Source organism: Narcine bancroftii, chromosome 5 (assembly GCF_036971445.1).
Source record: "Narcine bancroftii isolate sNarBan1 chromosome 5, sNarBan1.hap1, whole genome shotgun sequence".
In the NCBI taxonomy this organism is placed as follows: Eukaryota; Metazoa; Chordata; class Chondrichthyes; order Torpediniformes; family Narcinidae; genus Narcine; species Narcine bancroftii.
The window spans coordinates 163,597,634-163,617,216 of record NC_091473.1 but is presented as its reverse complement, the minus strand read 5'-3'; the positions used below and the strand labels follow the sequence as shown (position 1 = coordinate 163,617,216).

General features: G+C 40.3%; 1 long non-coding RNA gene across 1 annotated transcript in view; it reads left to right on the top strand.

Annotated features, from left to right (window-relative positions):
• LOC138764123 (uncharacterized) overlaps window positions 1-18,247 on the top strand; it is a 67,909-nt gene extending 49,662 nt beyond the window's left edge. The window contains exons 3-4 of the long non-coding RNA XR_011357992.1: window positions 160-221; window positions 17,815-18,247. This is a non-coding gene — a long non-coding RNA (uncharacterized lncRNA). The remainder of the gene's footprint in view (window positions 1-159; window positions 222-17,814) is intronic.
• The last annotated feature ends 1,336 nt before the right edge of the window (window positions 18,248-19,583 follow it).

The window sequence follows — 19,583 nt, the reverse complement described above, 5'->3', positions numbered from 1 at the left end:
ATAGCCCTTTGATCCTGTTCTGTCCTTCAACAGGACCATGGATGATCGAGCTTTGGCCTCAAACACCACTTTTCCACTCTCTTCTCATTTTCCTTGATGTACTTCTACTTCCATTATCATTGAATTTCTCTATGTATTTCAGTTCATTTTCCCTTTCAGATGTCCTGAACTGTTGATATTGAAGACCAAGAGATTTACCAATGAGAAAACAATATGAAATGGCAAGTAAAAGCAACTATTTCTAAACCATTAAGCTACTCAGTAAACAAGAAAAATGGGGTTGCTTTTGGTACATTTTCACTTTACACACTGCATTTCTGGACCAAACACTAATTTTATCGAAACAATCATTCACAAGGCTTAATGAAATCACCACAACAAAAACAGTTAAAATTTAATTTCAACTTAAAACTTTCCAAAATTGAACATGGCTGTTATATTTTGCTTTCTACTGTTTTCTCTTTGCCTGAGTTGTGTTTTTGTATCATTCTTTTCTACATAAATGATTTCTTTTTTTAAAATCATGAATTATTGCATTTAACTTGATTCTTCTTCCTCCCAAGCCAGAGTGCTCATTTTGGAACCTGAAATCACTTGCAAAAACATTGTTTTAATCTCCCAAATCAAACCCCAAACACTGAAGATACATGGTGTTATATCACAGACGTAATCAGACTGACCTTTATTACATTACAAAACAAAATTAATAGATGGCTCGGAGATTAACTAGATTTAATACATCATAATGGTTTCAATTTCGTTGATGATACTTTTCCTTATTGGAATGCATAACTGTGCAAAATTCTCATGCAGTTTATCATCATGGGGTGAAGGGTGGAATGCTTGATGTAGTTGTTAGCACAACACTATTGTAGCGCCAGCAACCAGCGGTGTCTGTAAGAGTTTATACATTTATGCTGTGTCTGCACGAGTTTCACAAGAACACAACATATAAGAGCAAAAGTTTGTATTTCTTGCCCATTCTCCTAATCTATCCAAGTCTCTCTGGAGCCTTTTGGTGTTCTCAGCACCACCTGCACAACCCCTTTTTTGGTATCATCTACAAATTTAGCCAAAAAGCCATAATTCATATCCTTTATATACAAAGTAAAAAGAAGTGGTCCCAACACCGACCCCTGCAAAACACCAATGAGAATCAGTAGCAAACTAGAATAGGATCCCTTAATTCCGACTCTCTGTTTTCTGTTGTTCAGCCAATGCTCGAGCCATGCTAGTATCCTTCCTGTAATTCCAAGGGTTCTCATCTTGTTTAGCAGCCTAATGTGTGGCACATTGTTGAAGCCCTTTTGAAATTCCAAATACACAATATCCACTGCATCACTCCTGTCTATCCTACTTAAAAACTCTTCAAAAAATTGCATTAGGTTTGTCAGGCAGGATTTTCCTTGAGAGAAATCATGCTGACTTGGGCCTATCTTTCCAGGCACCTCCAGGTATTCCATAATCCATGCATTTAACCACCAATTCTATGCACACGTGGCATACATCAAGGATGAGAAGATCCCCCACCTTGGCCTCAGTGACATACAGGAACAAGGATCTGACATAAACTTTCACCTGAAGCCAGCAGCCCACAGGACCAGGCCTTGAACATGAGTTTCCACCTTGGCCCCGGCAACCTGCAGGATTGAGCCTTCGACACAAACATTTACCGTAAATCCGGTGGCCTATAGGACCGAGCTTTGGGCACAGGTTTCCACCTTGGGCTCTGCAACCAACAGGACCAAGCTTCCGTCGCAAACTCTCACTCCAGGAGCACTCAGCGCTCTCCCTCTCCCTCTCCACCCCTCCACCCTCTGACTTCCCCAACCCTCCCTTCCTTCACCAGGACTCTTCCTACCCTCCACCCTGCTCCCCTCCCAGACACCCTCCATCCCATTGAATCACCCCTCAAACCCTTGGCTGGTCTTCACCATCCCCTCTGATCTTCCCATCTCGGAGACTGAGTGCTCTGTCCTCAGTAGTGGCCTCACATTTGTCCCACCAAATCTCATCAAACCACTGCATCACGCACCATTCTGAACATCACGTCTGGTCATCTCCCCAGCATGGCTTCCAACCTTATTGTTTTCCAACCCTGACTGCCCCTTTCTGCTTCCTACCTAAGATCCACAAATCCAATTTTCCCGGCATACCCACCATGCCCGGTTGCTCCTGCCCCAACAAATTCATTTCTGCTTATCTCAACTCTGTTTTTTCCCCCTGGTCCACTCCCTCCCCACCTACCCTCCAAATACTTCCAGTTACCTGAACTCTATAGTCTCATGTTTTCCATGGACATCCAATCACTACACACCTCCATCCCTTATACTGAAGGCCTCAAAGTCCTTTGTTTCTTTTTGGACAAAAGACCCAACCAGTCCCCTCCACCACCACCCTACTCCACCTGGAAGGACCTGTCCTCACCCTCAATCACTTCTTATTTGACTCATCCCTAGTTCCCCAGGTCAAAGGGTTAGCCACGGATACCCGCATGGGCCCCAGCTATGCCTGCCTTTTTGTTGGCTACGTGGAGCAATCTATGCTGCACCTACAAAGGCAAGGCCCCTCAACCCTTCCTCCATTACATCGATGACTACTTTAGTGCTGCCATATGCACCTATGATGAGCTCCACTTTGCTGCCAACTTCCACCTCAACCTCAAACTCAATTGTCCCATCTCTAGGAATACTCTCAATTTCTTCGAACTGTCTTCATCTCACTCAACAGACATCAACTCCCACAGCTACCTCAACTACACCTCTTCACACCCTGTCCCTTATAAAGATTCCATTCCATTCTCTCAATTCCTCCATCTCATCTGCTCCCAGGATGAGGTCTTCCATGCCAGTTCATCAGAGATGTTCTCTTTCTTCAAACACACGGCCTTCCCTCTACCACTATCAACTCGGCCCTCATCCAATATCCTCCATTACCTGCACATCTGCCCTGGCCCCCTTCGTCCTCCAAGCGCAACAAGGACAGGATTTCCCTTGTCCTCACTTACCATCCCACCAGTCTCCGCATTCAACATATTCTGCTCCACCATTTCCATCATCTATCTCCTGGGACACCAAGCACTGTAGGTTTCTGTGAGGGGCGCTGGACAAAGAAGTGACTCTCTGCCTTACGGTAGACAAAAGTTAAAGAATTTCATGTATGTTACATTCTAAATATGGTATTACATGACAATAATGAAACCTTTACCTTTTTTTAACTATATGATCCCACCACGAGACACATATTCCTCTCTCCTCCCTTCGTAGGGATCATTCTCCGGTGGACTCCCTTGTCCATTCCTCCCTCCCCACTAATCGGCCCATTGGTAGTTCATTTTCACCAACGTTCAGAGCCCCAAACAGTCCTTCCAAGTGAAGCAATACTTCACTTGTGAATCTGCAAGGGTCATCTACTGCATCTGGTGCTCCCGTTGTGGAATCCTCTACATCGGAGAATCTAGATGCAGATTGGGAGATCGCTTTGTTTAGCACTTCAGCTCTGTCCACTGCAATGGCATGGAACTCTCAGTGGCCACCTATTTCAATTCCCCATCCCATTCCCTTGCTGACATGTCCATCCATGGTCTAATGCATTGCCAGACCACCTCCAAATTGGAGAAACAACACCTCATCTTCCATCTGGGCACCCTCCAACCAGATGGCACTAACATTGACTTCTCTTGCTTTTGTTAAACACCCAGCCCACCCCTTCGTCACCCGTCGTCTTCCTCTAGCTCTGTCTTTCCCTTTTCGCTCTCTCTCCTTTTATGGAGCCAAAATCAATTCTCACTTCTCCTCTTATCATTTCCAATTAACACTTTTTGTTGGTCTGGACTCCTCCCTCACCCAGCACTGTCTGTATTCTGAGCATTCCTGATCTTTGCTTATTCCTTAAAGAAGGCATCAGGTCTGAAGCATCAGCAATGTATCTTTATCTCCTATGGACACTGCTGAGTTCCACCGGCATTTCTGTACAGTTTTATTCTGTCACTTCATCCTTCTCAATAGACTCAAACAGCTTCTCAAATACCAACATCAGGTTAATAGTCTATAATTTCCTTTCTGCTGCCTCACTCCCTTCTGAAACAGCAGAGTGATATTCGCGCGATTCTCCAGTCCACTGAAAGAATCCACTGATTCCTGGAAGATCAATACCAATGCCTCCACAATCTCTACAGCCACCTCCTTCAAAATCAGAGAGTGCATTCCATCCAGTCCAGGAGACTTATCTACCCTTAGACCATTTAGTTTCCCAAGTACCTTCACTCTCATGAATTTGTCTGCACTCACTTCTCTTCTGAGAGAGTGGTGAGAGTCCAGTATGTCACTAACATCTTCCAGAGTCAAGAGTGATCCAAAATATTAATTCTGTTCCTCTGTCATCTCTTTGCCTCCCATTACAATTTATCGAGCATCATTTTCTATCAGTCCGATGTCTACTTTGGTCACTCTTTTACTCTTTTTATATTTAAAAAAGCTTTTAATATCCTCTTTGATATTATTTGCTAATTTCATTTCATCAATTCCTCTTTTTCTTCTTAATTACCTTCTTAGTTATCTTCTCTAAGTTTTTAATCGTTTCCCAGTCCTCTATTTTCCCACTCATTTTTGTTTCCTTGTCTGCCCTTCTCTTTCGCATTGACTTTGGCTTTAACTTCCATCGTCGGCCACAATTGTCTCATTTTCACATATATCTTTCCTTTTGGTACGTGCCTGTCCTGAACTCTTCTCATTTCTCACAGAAACTCCCACCATTGTGGCTTTTCCAATCAACTTTTTGCCAGTTCCTCTCTCATACGACTGTAATTTCCTTCACTCCACTGAAATACCGACACATCAGACTTCAGTCTCTCTTTTTCAGTTCAGAATGAACTCAGTTGGAGAATCAGATCACCATCACCTAAGGATTCCTTTACCTTAGGCTCTCGAATCACCTCTGGTTCATTACACAACCCCCAATCCAGAACAGCCGATCCCCTGATGGGCTCATCAATAAGTTGCTCCAAAAAGCCATCCCGTAGGCATTCCACAAACTCTCTCTCCAGAGATCCCGTACAGACCCGACTTTCCCAAATCAACTTTCACGTTAAAATCCCCCATGATTATAGTAACGCTGTCTTTCTGATATGCCTTATCTATTTCTAGTTGTATTTTGTAATCCACATTCTGGTTGCTATTTGAGGACCTGTATGAAACTGCTATTAGTGTCTTTTTACCTTTACCATTTCTTAACTCAACCCATAAGGATTCTACCACTTCTGATCCTATGTCACTTCTTTCCAATGATTTAATATTGTTGCTTACCAGCAGAGCCACGCCACCCCTCTCGGCCTACCTGCCTATCCTTCCAATACACCGTGTTTCCTTGGACGTTCAACTCCAAATGACATCCATCCTTTAGCCACACCTCAGTAATGGCCACATCATATCCTCCAACCTGTGGCTGGACAGCAAAATCATCCACCTTGTTTCTAATGCTGCATGCATTTATGTATAAACCTTCAAACAAGTTTTTGAATGTGTCTCTGTCATCCCTCCAGCTATTATTCTGTCTTGTCGTCTGCCTGTCATCCTTGCTGAAAACTTTGCTTTATTACTGTTTCCCCCTTCTGCCACTCTGTCAAATTAGGTTAAACCCTACCGAACAGCAAGATTAAACCTGCCTGCCAGGATATTGGTCCCCTCTGGGTTCAGGTGTCGCCCATCTCTTTTGTATAGGTCATACCTTCCCCAAAAGAGATCCCAATGATTCAAAAATCTGAAGCCCTGCACTTTGCACCGGTTTGTCAGCCACTCATTTTACTGCCTGATCTCACTATTTTTTCCCTCACTAGCATGTGGTACAGGCTATAATCCAGAGACTACCACCCTGGAGGTTCTGCTTCTCAGCTTCCTCCCTAATTCCCTCTAATGTCTCTTCAGGATCTCCTCACATAACTTACCTATGTCAGTTGGTACCACCATGAACTGAGATTTCTAGCTGTTTGCCCTCTCCCCTCAAAATGTTCTGGACCCAATTGGAGACATCCTCTACCCTGGTACCAGGAAGGCAACACACCATCTGGGTGCCGTTAAAGGGTGCACAGAATCTCTTGCTTGTTCTCACAGTGGAATCTCCTATCAGAATCACATGCCTTTTCGCCCTCTCCACTACAGAGCTCAGTGCCAGAGAACTGGTCACGATGATCACCCACTCTCAGGTCACGATGATCACCCACTCTCAGGTCATCCTCCTTAACACTATAAGCTGGTTGCTGAGGGGGATGGCCATAGAGGTGATCTCTACATACTCCCTGTGCCTCCACTTTATAATTTTCTTACTCTCTCTAATGAGCCGTAGGTCATCAAGCTGCAGCTCCAGTTCCTCAACACAGTCTCTTAGGAGCTACACCTCAGTTGGCATCAGGGAGGCATGGAGTCTCCAAGGGATCCTACATCTGACATTCTCTACAGAACATTAACCCTACAGTCATAATGGCTGTTCCTCCAGTTGGCATTCATTGATTCTAACTAATTTTGTATCAAAATCATCAGTCACCATTAACAAATTTTTCTTCTTTCTTTTCTTTTCTTTGGCTTGGCTTCGCGGACGAAGATTTATGGAGGGGGTAAATGTCCACGTCAGCTGCAGGCTCGTTTGCGGCTGACAAGTCCGATGCGGGACAGGCAGACACGGTTGCAGCGGTTGCAGGGGAAAATTGGTTGGTTGGGGTTGGGTGTTGGGTTTTTCCTCCTTTGCCTTTTGTCAGTGAGGTGGGCTCTGCGGACTTCTTCAAAGGAGGTTGCTGCCCGCCAAACTGTGAGGCGCCAAGATGCACGGTTTGAGGCGATATCAGCCCAGTGGCAGTGGTCAATGTGGCAGGCACCAAGAGATTTCTTTAGGCAGTCCTTGTACCTTTTCTTTGGTGCACCTCTGTCACGGTGGCCAGTGGAGAGCTCGCCACATAACACGATCTTGGGAAGGCAATGGTCCTCCATTCTGGAGACGTGACCAACCCAGCGCAGCTGGATCTTCAGCAGCGTGGACTCGATGGTGTCGACCTCTGCCATCTCGAGTACTTCGACGTTAGGGATGAAAGCGCTCCAATGAATGTTGAGGATGGAGCGGAGACAACGCTGGTTTTAACAAATAATACATAATAAAATGCTGGTGCTGCTGGAGATGCTGTAACACAATGGACCTGGGAGAGCAGAGAGCTAAGACACAGCGCTGCTCCGACAGGTTAACCACCTGGTCCTAATGAAAGCATCTCTGTTCAGGCATTAAACAGCCTGTTGGAGGAGTCAATGGTGTTTATAAACTAAAATCTTGCAACTATCATCTGTGCCCAAGATGCAGTGCCTGAGCTTGGCAGTGGCCATGGGGAATTGCAGATTCCAGGGAGCACCGGATGGGCGCAGGTCACCAGAAATGGGGAGAATGCCAGAAGGAGATGCACAGGAGACGACTCTACAGGGCAGTGATCAGAATGGCGGACTAGCAAAGAGCTCAGCTGCTGAAAGACCCAAACAGGCTGAAGACAACTTGGGGTTGGGGGACCCTCACAGGCTGTGGGCTACTGAAGACTGGCTCATGACAACCAGGTATCGGAGCCGGGATTCAAGAGGGAGCTAGGGAAAAAATGGTCTCAAGCTCTCGAGACTTCGTGATTACGTCGGTGGTTGAGATCTGGAGCTCAGGTTCCTGATGGATCGAACAGGAGTCTGTGAGTACTGGAGGCGAATCCATGGACATTCTGACTCTGAAGAGATTTTCTTTTGCTTCACTTTTTCTTTTGCAGCAAGGTGCCAGGTGACACTAATGGTGACTCCTAGTAGTTTGAAGGCAATTTCGTGTAATATTACATGTCCTGCCAATAAAGGAATCTTGAATAATGGTCTGGAGCTTCTCAAGAAGCTTTGCTTTATTATACAAAAGATCTAATATACACACATTCTATAACATTATCATGTGCTTTCCAATCTCCCTCTCTGGAGCACAGCTCCACTCTCTCTGTCATAGGTCAACTCCCACAGGACTCCAGATTTTCAGAAAACAATTCACTGGTATAGATTTCCATCATCAAACAGCAAAACTCAAATCACCCAATATTTCTGAAATTGATTCCTACATCAACAATTCAAATTTGTAGGGAGTCACGTGATGGAGTAGGGTAAAACCAGCCCTCTCCAGAAAAAAGAAAAAATGTCAAGAAAAGACAAAGATCAACAAATATAAAATATAAGAAATAGAAGGTAAAGTTGCAGAGAAGAGAAAGAAGATGGCACCCAAGAAGGAAAAAGTAAAACCAAAGAGAAAAAAAGAAGAAAAGTCACTGGAAAAGAAAGAGAAGGCCTTACCTGCACGAAGGAACAGAGAGCCATGGTGGTGAAGAATGTCCATTCTCTGAGGTTGGTGCTGGCCCTGTGGAGTCACGACCCCCTGACCGGTGGACTGCAAAAATGGCTTTCTGAGCCAAACAAAAGTACGCAGTGCGCAATCAAAGGTAAAAGAAAACACTGACGGGAGGGGGGCTCAGCCAACGAGCGGGCAACCATGCCGCAACCAGCTGAGGGATGCCTGACACCAGGGCTCTCAGCTGCAAGATGAGGAAGCCGGCGGGAGAGGGAGTGAGGTACCAGGAGAGGAGGAAAGTCAACGGGGTGAACGGCAAGAGGAGCAGCAGCAGGAGGCCTGACAGATGAGCAGCCCAGAAGGGAAGGACCAACAGCAAGAGGCCCAGCAAGAGACCTAACAAAGTGATACTAGCAACTCATCAGGAAAATCAGAAGAGATACAGATACAAAGAAGAGAAGAAGACACAGACACAGGTACAGACACAGAAGAAGACCAAGATCTTCACAGTGAAATAGAAGGTCAAACAGATGGACAGAATATAGATAAAGCTTTTTATGAAGAACATTAGAATTTAGTGCAATTAAAAGAAAAATGAAAAGAACAGAAGATAAAATGCAAAGATTAGAACTAGTCATGACAGAAATAGGGAAAAGAGTAAAAAATGTGGAAGAATGAGAAACGGCTGTAGAAATGGAAGTAAACAACTTAAGAGGAAAATTAGAAGAAAGTGATAAAAAAATTAAAGAGACACAAGTTGTTATCTCAGAAAATTGATATGTTGGAAAATTATTGTCGACGAAACAACATAAAAATAGTGGGCCTGAAGGAAGGTGAATAAGGCACAGATATGAAGGAATTAATAAAAGAATTGATCCATAAAGTCCTGGGAATGAAAGAAATGCAGGAAGAAATGGAAATAGAAAGGGCACACAGAGCACTAGCTGCGAAACCGCAGACACACCAAAAACCAAGATAAGCGAGGAATCACGTGATGTAGAAGTGGCCAGTAGGAAAATACCAGCCCTCTCCAGAAAAGAAGAAATAAAGTGAAGAAAATACAAGTTCAAGAAACACAAAACACAACAAATAAAAGATAAAGTTGTGGAGAAAAGAAAGAAAATGGCACCCAAGAAGGAAAAATTAAAAACAACGGGAAAAAAAGAAGAAAAGATGCGGGAAGAGAAAGGAGAAGGCCTTGCCTGCATGAAGAAACAGGGAGCCATCATGGAGAAAAGAGCCCGCTCCCCAAGGATGGTGACGACCCCGCAGAGTCGCAACCTCCCGACCGCTAGACTGCAAAAATGGCTCTCTGAGCCAAAAAGAAGCATGCAATGCGCAAACCAAACAAAAAGAAAACACCGACAGCTGAGGGATGCCCAACAGCAGGGCTCTCAGCTGGAAGAAGAGGAAAGCGACAGGAAAAGGAGTGATAGGAAAGAAGAACAGCAACAGGAGGCCCAACAGATGACTAGCCCAGAAGAAGTGGACCAACAGCAAGAAGCTGTGCAAGAAGTCGCCCAGCAAAGTGAGGCAAGCAGTTCAACAAGAAAGTCAAAAGAGACACAGATACAAGGAAGAGAAGTAGAAGACACAAACACAGGTACAGACACAGAAGAAGAGGAAGAAGAAGACCAAGCTCTGCACAGAGAAATAGAAGGTAAAACAGATGGACAGAATATAGATAAAGTTTGTTTTCAAGAACAAATGAGAGCATTAAAAGAATGGTTGACATTAGAATTTAGTGAAATGAAAAGTACAGAAGAAAAAGTGAGTAGAATAGAGCTGGTCATGACAGAAATAGGGAAAAGATTAAAAAATGTGGAAGAACAAGAAATGGCTGTAGAAATGGAAGTTAACGACTTAAGAAGAAAATTGGAAGACAGTGACAAAAAAGTTAAAGAGTCACAAGAGCTGTTAGCTCAGAAGATGGATATAATGGAAAATTATAATAGACGAAACAACACAAAGATAGTGGGCCTAAAGGAAGATGAAGAAGGCAAAAATATGAAAGAATCTATAAAAGAATGGATCCCAAAGGTCCTGGGAATGCCAGAAATACAGGAAGGAATGGAAATAGAAAGGGCACACAGAACACTAGCCCCGAAACCACAGACACAACAAAAACCAAGATCCGTTTTAGTAAAATTTCTGAGATACACGACAAGACAAAACATACTGGAGAGAGCAAGGAATAAAATTAGAGAAGACAAAAAGCCATTCGAATACAAGGGTCAAAAAATATTTTTTTACCCAGACATAAGTTTTGAACTGCTAAAGAAGAGGAAGAAGTTAAACACAGCAAAATCGATCCTATGGAAAAAAGGCTAGAAATTTATGTTAAGATATCCCACTATGCTTAAAATATTTATCAAGGGGGAGCAAAACAGACTGTTCTCGGATCCGGAGGAAGCACGAGAATTTGCAGAACGCCTGCAGGACAGAAGGAGAAATTAAGAGATGTAACAAGGACGAAGAATGACGACAAATTACATATAAAGATGAAAAAATAATGTATAAGTAAGAACTATAGAAGGGAAAGATAGGGAAGAAAGGAAGTAAGGGGGGAGGAAGAGGGCGAGCTTTGTTATATGTGAAGATAAAATTCTTTTCTGGAGGGGGTTGGGTGGGAGAGAATAACCGTCACTGCGAAATCAATTGACGCTTGCAAGCAGGTTCGCAATCCAAATGGAGAGGGGGCTGTGGTTGCCCGGCAAGGGACAAGGGGCAACTCAGAGGGGGGGGACATTTGGGGTTAAGGGAATTTTAGATGTGGGAGTTGTTGAAGTATTTTATGTTTTAAAGTGTTGTCATACATTGAGTTCAAAAAGGGAAAATTGAGAGATGAAAATGGGGAAAAGGGGGAAGGTGGTAGTGAGGACGCGGAAATGAGGTGTTAACATAATATGAGATGGCCATGTTGAACTATATGACTATAAATATTAATGGAATACATAACCAAATTAAATGGAATCAGTGAAAGACAGCTTAGGCTATCATAATAAATCTTTTTTGTGCTTCATCCAATTTGAGGCTTAATTCTTTACTTATATTACTTAGATGAAAGATCTCTCGATTTTTTGGTATGTTGCTTTTTGTAATTTTATTTAATACCTAATTTAGACAGGGACAGACAGAGTAAATGTGGATAGGCTTTTTCAATTAAGAAAGGGGGAGATTCAAACTAGAGGACATGGTTTAAGATTGAAGGGGGAAAATTATAAGGGGAACATGAGGGGAAATTTCTTTACGCAGAGGGTGATGGGGATGTGGAATGAGCTTCCGGCAGACGTGGTCGAGGTGGGATCATTGGTTACATTTAAGGAAAGACTGGATCGTTACATGGATAGGAGGGGACTAGAGGGGTATGGACCGGGTGCTGGTCAGTGGGACTAGGAGGGTGGGGATTTGCTACGGCATGGACTAGTAGGGCCGAACTGGCCTGTTCTGTGCTGTAAGTGGTTATATGGTTATATGGTTATAGATCTTCTCAAAATTTTTTCACTTTCTCACATGCCCAAATTGCATGTACTGTTGTTCCCGTTTCCTTCATACAGAGAAAACATCTATCTGATACTGTTGGGTCCCATTTATTTAACTTTTGGGGCGTGATATATATAGCCTGTGTAACCAATTATATTGTATCATGCGTAACCTCGCGTTTATTGTATTTCTCATAGTTCCGGAGCATAGCTTTTCCAATATTTCATTTTTTATCTTTATGATTAGATCTTGTTCCCACTTTTGTTTGGGTTTACAGCTTATTTCATCATTCTCTTTCTCTTGCAGCTTGATGTACATGTTTGTTATAAATCTTTTAATTATCATTGTGTCTGTAATCACATATTCAAAGCTGCTTCCTTCTGGTAACCTCAGCCTGCTCCCCAATTTATCCTTTAAGTAGGCTTTCAGTTGATAGTATGCAAACATTGTACCGTGAGTTATTCCATATTTGTACTTCATTTGTTCAAAAGATAATAAATTATTTCCCAAAAAACAATTTTCTATTCTTTTAATCCCTTTTCTCTCCCATTCTCTTAAGGAAAAGGAATTTAGAGAGTTTATTGAACGCCAAATTAAAATGTACTTTGAAATAAATTCTTTTTTTTCTTTCTTTGGCTTGGCTTCACGGACGAAGATTTATGGAGGGGGTAAATGTCCACGTCAGCCGCAGGCTCGTTTGTGGCTGACAAGTCCGATGCGGGACAGGTAGACACGGTTGCAGCGGAAAATTTGTTGGTTGGGGTTGGGTGTTGGGTTTTTCATCCTTTGTCTTTTGTCAGTGAGGTGGGCTCTGCGGTCTTCTTCAAAGGAGGGTGCTGCCCGCCGAACTGTGAGGCGCCAAGATGCACGGTTTGAAGCGATATCAGCCCACTGGCGGTGGTCAATGTGGCAGGCACCAAGAGATTTCTTTAGGCAGTCCTTGTACCTCTTCTTTGGTGCACCTCTGACACGATGGCCAGTGGAGAGCTCGCCATATAACACGATCTTGGGAAGGTGATGGTCCTCCATTCTGGAGACGTGACCTACCCAGCGCAGTTGGATCTTCAAGAGCGTGGATTCGATGCTGTCGGCCTCTGCCATCTCGAGTAAAAAGGACTACAATTTGGAAATAGAACAGTTGGAAATGGAGATAGTAAGTACAGAAAAGGAACTAGCAACAAGGGATAATATAACAAAAAGAAGAGAATTGACGGACAAAAAATAAAATACAAAACATTACAAACGTATAAGGTAGAGAAGAACATAATGAAAATAAAGCAAAAGTATTATGAACTAGGAGAAAAAACACACAAAATATTAGCCTGGCAACTTAAAACAGAACAAGCTAAAAGAACGGTATTGGCATCAAGGAAAAAGGACAAACAAATTATATATAACCCAATAGAGATTAATGAGAACTTTAAGGAATTTTATGAACAATTATACCAAACTGAAAATAAGAGGAAAGATGATAAAATATGAGTTTTTAGCTAAAATTGAACTGCCGAAATTGCAAAAAGGGGAACAAAACAAACGAATGAAACCATTTGAAATAGAGGAAGTACAAGATATATTAAAAAAGCTTCCGAATAATAAAATGCCTGGAGAGGATGGATTCCCAATAGAATTCTATAAAGCATTTAAAGAGTTACTCCTCTCATGGAAGTAATGAACCAGATAGAAGAAACACAAAACTTGCCAGATTCATGTATGACAGCAATAATTACAATAATACCAAAGACAGGGAAGGATCCACTAACACCAGCATCATATAGACCAATATCTCTACTTAATTCAGATGATAAGATAATAGTAAAATTATTAGCAAACAGATTGGCCAATGGTGTATGAAAAATAGTAAAACAGGATCAAACTGGATTTATTAAGAAAAGATGAACAGCGGATAATGTCTGTAAATTTGTTAATTTAATTCATGCAGTTCAAGGAAATAAGATGCCAACAGTGGCCGTTACTTTAGATGCAGAAAAAGCCTTTGACGGGGTAGAGTGGAATTATTTATTTAAAGTATTACAGAGGTTCAACCTACAAGAAAAATATATTAATTGGATTAAAGCATTATATAATGGAACATTGGCGAAAGTGACAGTAAATGGATATGTATCAAACCAATTTAAATTAAGTAGGTCAACTAGGCAGGAATGTCCATTATCCCCCTCACTGTTCACTTTAGCAATAGAACCATTGGCAGAACTGATAAGAACAGAAAATAAAATAAAATGGATAAAAATAAAGGAGAAGGAGTATAAAATCAGTTTATTTGCAGATGACATCATAGCATACTTAACAGAACCAGAAATATCAATAAAAGAACTACATAAGAAATTGAAGGAATTTGGAGAAAAATCGTGGTACAAGATGAACGCAAATAAAAGTGAAGTGGTGCCAATGAGTAATGCGGATTATACAGAAATTCAAAAAGAATCACCATTTAAATGGCAAACATAAGAAATCAGATACCTTGGTATCAGGTTAGATAATAACTTAAGCCACTTGTACAAACTAAATTATCAGCCACTAATAAAGAAATTGCAGGAAGATTTAGAACATTGGAAAGAATCGCTAATGTTGATAGAGAGGGTAAATTGCATTAAAATGATTTTTTTCCCAAGATACAATACTTATTTCAAGCGTAACCAATTCCCTTAACAGAGAAATTCGGTAATGAACTAAAGAGAATTATAAGGAAATTCTTGTGGAAAGGGGGGAAACCGAAGGTAGCGTTAGATAAATTAACAGATCGGTATAACCAAGGTGGTTTGCAGTTACCAAACTTTAAAAATTATTATAGAACTGCACAATTAAGCTATTTATCAGATTTTTATCAGACAAGGGAAAAACCAGACTGGACTAAGATAGAGCTAGATAAAATAGGGGAGAAGGTACCGGAACATATACTTTATAAGTGGGATGAAAAGCTGGTGCAATATAAAAGCTCACCAGTATTGCATCATTTACTTAATATATGGAAGAAGATCCACTTAGAAAGGAAAAAATGAATTACCAAATACCAAAATTGTTATTGACACAAAACCCACTAATCCCTTTTACAATAGATAACCTTTCCTTTCGAGAATGGGAGAGAAAAGGAATTTAAAGAATAGAAAGTTGTTTTTTGGGAAATAATTTATTAACATTTGAACAAATGAAGTACAAATATGGAATAACTCATGGTACAATGTTTGCATACTATCAACTGAAAGCCTACTTAAAAGATAAATTGGGAAGCAGACTGAGATTACCAGAAGGACGCAGCTTTGAATATGTGATTACAGAAACAATGATAATAAAAAGATTTATAATGAACATGTTCATAAAGCTGCAAGATAAGGAAAATGACGAAATAAGTCATTTTAAGGGTTTAAGGGTTGAACAAAAGTGGGAAAAGGATTTAAATATAAAGATAAAAAAAATGAAGCATGGGAAAAGTTATGTTCTGGAACTATGAAGAATACAATAAACACAAGGTTACACATGATACAGTATAATTGGTTACACAGGTTATATATCACACCTCAAAATTTAAAAGAATGAGATCCATCATTATCAGGTAGATGTTTTCGCTGTAAGAAGGAAAGGGGAACAACAGTACATACAATTTGGCCATGTACGAAAGTGAATATGCTTTGGGAAGATCTAAATCAGATATTAAATAAAATCACAAAAAATAACATGCCAAAAATCCAGAGATCTTTCTTCTAAGTAACATAAGAAGTAAGGAATTAGGCCTCAAATTGGATAAAGCGCAAAGAAGATTTATTATGATAGCCTTAGCAGTAGCAAAAAAATGTATAATGTCAACTTGGAAAATGGAAGAGAGCCTGAGAATACAACAATGGTACATGGAAATGAATAAATGTATTCCATTGGAAAAAATAACATACAATTTAAAAAATAAAGTCACATTATTTGAACAAATTTGGGAACCGTACATGGAACATAACAGAGAGGGCTTGCCTCGGACCTCCACGCCCTAAAATGATATGAAGACAAAACTACTTGATTCAGTGTGTAAAAGTAGAACACAGAATTTTCTTGTTTATTTTTCATTTTTTTATGGTTTTATTGTATTGCATATGTTGAATATTTATTGGTTTTGGAGGGGGAGGGAGGGTAGGGGGGGAAAAAGGGAGAAAATGCCACTGTGTATATTTAATGAGAAACGTTTGTATATATTTTGGTTGATATGGTTCACAGTGTGAAAAATAAAAAAAATTATTAAAAAAAACAATGCAAATTTGTCATTGTCAGACATCTGGTTACTTTTGATCAATTCATATGAAACCATAAGGATGTCCAAATATGGGTAAAGAGGAAAGATTTAAGGAGTCTTAAAAAGATATCATGGAGCTAGAGAGGCTGAGTGAGTTTGACTGAAAATTCTAAACCTGAAGGCTTCACCAGTCAAAAGCACTTACCAGTGATGAAGTGTTTATATCAAGGCAATTTGTAATTAGGAGCTATGTGACCTGGAACTTTGAACAGTTGAGCGATGAGGGAACTGCCTGCAAACAGTAATCCCAGGTCTCCACCCAATCAAATCAGTAAAAACGAGTCATTTTTGGACAGAAAATTGGACTACAAAATCAGCAGAAGGGAACAGTTTGTAGAAAGGACAGAAGATAGCAGCACTTTGTTGCTGGCTATACACGTAGTTTTCACATTCTGACATACATGAGCACTTCTGGAAATATCAACACAAGTCTCTGTAACAATTGCTCTGAAGGCATCTTAAATTGTATATAAATTGTTATGATCTGCCTATGGGGAAAAGCAGGGGAGTAGTGATTCTCTGATCCAATTTCATTTGAGGGCAATTTGCAAATAAATACAATTGAACAAAAGTAAGAATATGAACTCCACTCTTTCTGGTCAGCAGGTTTATGCTGAAATAATTTCCCAAAATATGGTGAGTATTAAATCATTCTGAAGCATGTCTGGGAAGAGTAGGATGTGCCAGTGGTATTTAAAAGCAATAGCACGATAATCCAGAGGACATAAGTTCAAATCCGATACAACAGTTTATGACTATAAAACTGAAATCAATCATTTGACCCAATCAAACGCTAAAAACCCCAGTTATTTCACGAATCTCTGCTCTGCTTTCTTGGTGTAGTCCATATGATTCCAGGCACACTTTAATTTGTTGACACTCGTCTAACCTCTGGCCTTTCCATTCAAGGGATATGGTCATAGAGCATTGACCTTTCTATTGATGTCTATGTTCAGTGAAACAATTAAAGTAACAACACAACCCTTAAAAGTTCAAGTGAAATAAGTCATTTTTGGTGAGCAGAACATGGAATGTTGGTTGTCCTGTTGTTCCTAGTTTTGAACAATTTCCATAACTAATTACAGATACTTTTCATCTTTTTCTGTAGCTGAACCATTAATACAGCTTAAAGGGGTGAACAGCAAGTCAGAGGATCTCAATGGAGGATAAATGATCAATAGCATGTAACTGAATTCACAAAATGTAAAGTTATTGAATTGCTCAAAATAGCCATCACACTAAATAGTTTTAAACTCACCATCTTTGTAATTAACTTCGAATGAAAATTACTGGTGTTCTTTTCCCCAATTGGCTGATAATACATAAATAAGCATATTTTGTAATTTTAAAATGTCTACAGTTTTACAATTTTCTTCCTCATTAATTTCCCCCATTGATGGAGTATCAAAGTTACCCAGATATGCTTTCCATGTGATCATTACATCTCATTTAATGTTTATGAATCTTTGTAATATTTCTTCAAAAAAAATCCAACAAAATTCTACAAAAGTTTCCTGAACCTTGATTATATGTTCAATTATCATATGTGAATTTAAAGGAACCAGTTTTTAAAAAAATATATCATTTGAAATTTGAATTATGCATATGATTTACAATTTATGTATGTTTTTGATATACTGAATGTTTTATTAAGTTTGTGCAACTATCCATATAATTTAATTTATTTTTTTAACATTTTATTTAAGAATTTTAAAACCACATCCATGCATACATATTCGAAACAGCGGATCCAGACAATATATAGAACCTGGTTGGGTACTGAAGGACTGCTCAAACTAATTAGGAGATCTTCACAGACTGCGGTTGAAATTTGAGAAGACTGAGGCAGACAAGAGAAAACCAAAAAATGAGGGAGATGATTCAAACAAGGGCCAAGAGTGAGGGTGGGGTGTTGCAGTATCAACCAGCACCAAAGCCACCACACAGACCCCCGTCGCTGGGCACTCCACGAAGACTCCTGCAGCCTGCCAAGGATTCACGGAAGTGACCGCCATCCTATGTAAACACTGTTGGGACTAACTCTGCCCCAGGGCATTGGCAAGTGAACCGGCATGGACTTGAAGGGCCGACATGGTCTTTTTCCACGCCGTTAACTGTTATATGGTTATATGGTTAATAAAGGTATAAAAAATAAAGTATATATGTTGTGTGTGTTTGTGTGTGTGTGTGTATTTGTGTATATATATATATATATATATATATATATATATATTATATATATAGTTACGAGTCCAGAGGACCCCAAAACGCAGCAGCAATAGAAATTCACCAAGACAAATGGTTATTTAAACAAAAGCTGCTTTTAATTATCTTTAAACATGAAAACAGGATCAAACTCTAACTTATTACTATTAACCCTCTTCTAATTATAAGCGTACATGTATATGTTCAGGAAGGTTCTTTGTTTAATAGTCCAATCATTTACTTCTCCAAGTTCACCAGTATCAGGCAATTCTTATACTGTGCACAGAATTGACCATTTATGAATTTTCACCAGGCTCTGGTGCTGAAAGGTACATGGTTACCGCTCAGGAAGATTCTTGTTGGTTTCAAAGGGAGATTTGTTACTCGTTATACACACACAAACTGATTTTCTCCGATCAGTCACTTCAGTGTCTTGCCCCATCATGGGTTTTCCAAATGATAACCTCTTCTTCCAGGTCACTAGAGTTCCTCTTTTTTCCCTTATTTCAGAAGAAACATTCAAGCCAGCCATTTCCTCTTGCAAGGACTACAAAGGTTTTGAATAGATTGAACTCAGAACTCACAACCCATCTTCAAAATGGGGTTTTCAACAAGCCTGCCAGCTTGTCATGTTGCAGCCTCAATTGCCACCGTCGAACCGACTTCTCTCTCACACTGTGAGAAGAAACCTGTTTTTTTTTCCTCTCACTGCTTGAAAAAACCAGAACCCCTCCCAAGGCTCCAAACCCAACCCTTGAAAGATCTTAATCAGCTCTTGAGCCCCGACTTTTCATTTGCACCTGCTTTGGAAATTCCATTGTCTGCAAAATCACTGGTGCCTGAATGCTTGGCTTCAGAAAAGCTCTTGCATTTTAAATGAGAAGTGTTTTCTTACTCTGTTTGTGAAGTGACCTACACTGAACCTCCACAATCTATCTCTTTTAAAGACATATTTATGTATAATATAATATAACCCATAACTATATATATATATTAAAAAAATCCCTCCCACCCTCCCCACCCACCAACCCTAGGCTAAATATAGAAAGAAAAGAAGAAAGGAAAAAGAAACTATGAGAATGCCAAAAAGAATTATTATTCTCAATACAAACAATAATGGAGTTAAGGGTTACCAACGGGACAGGGTTTCAAGAGTCTCCTACATCTTCAAACCAAAATACTGTAAATATTGGCTCCATATTTTCAAGAAAAAAATTATATTATTACATAAATTATGTTATTTACTCAAGTGGAACTCAAGAATGCAATT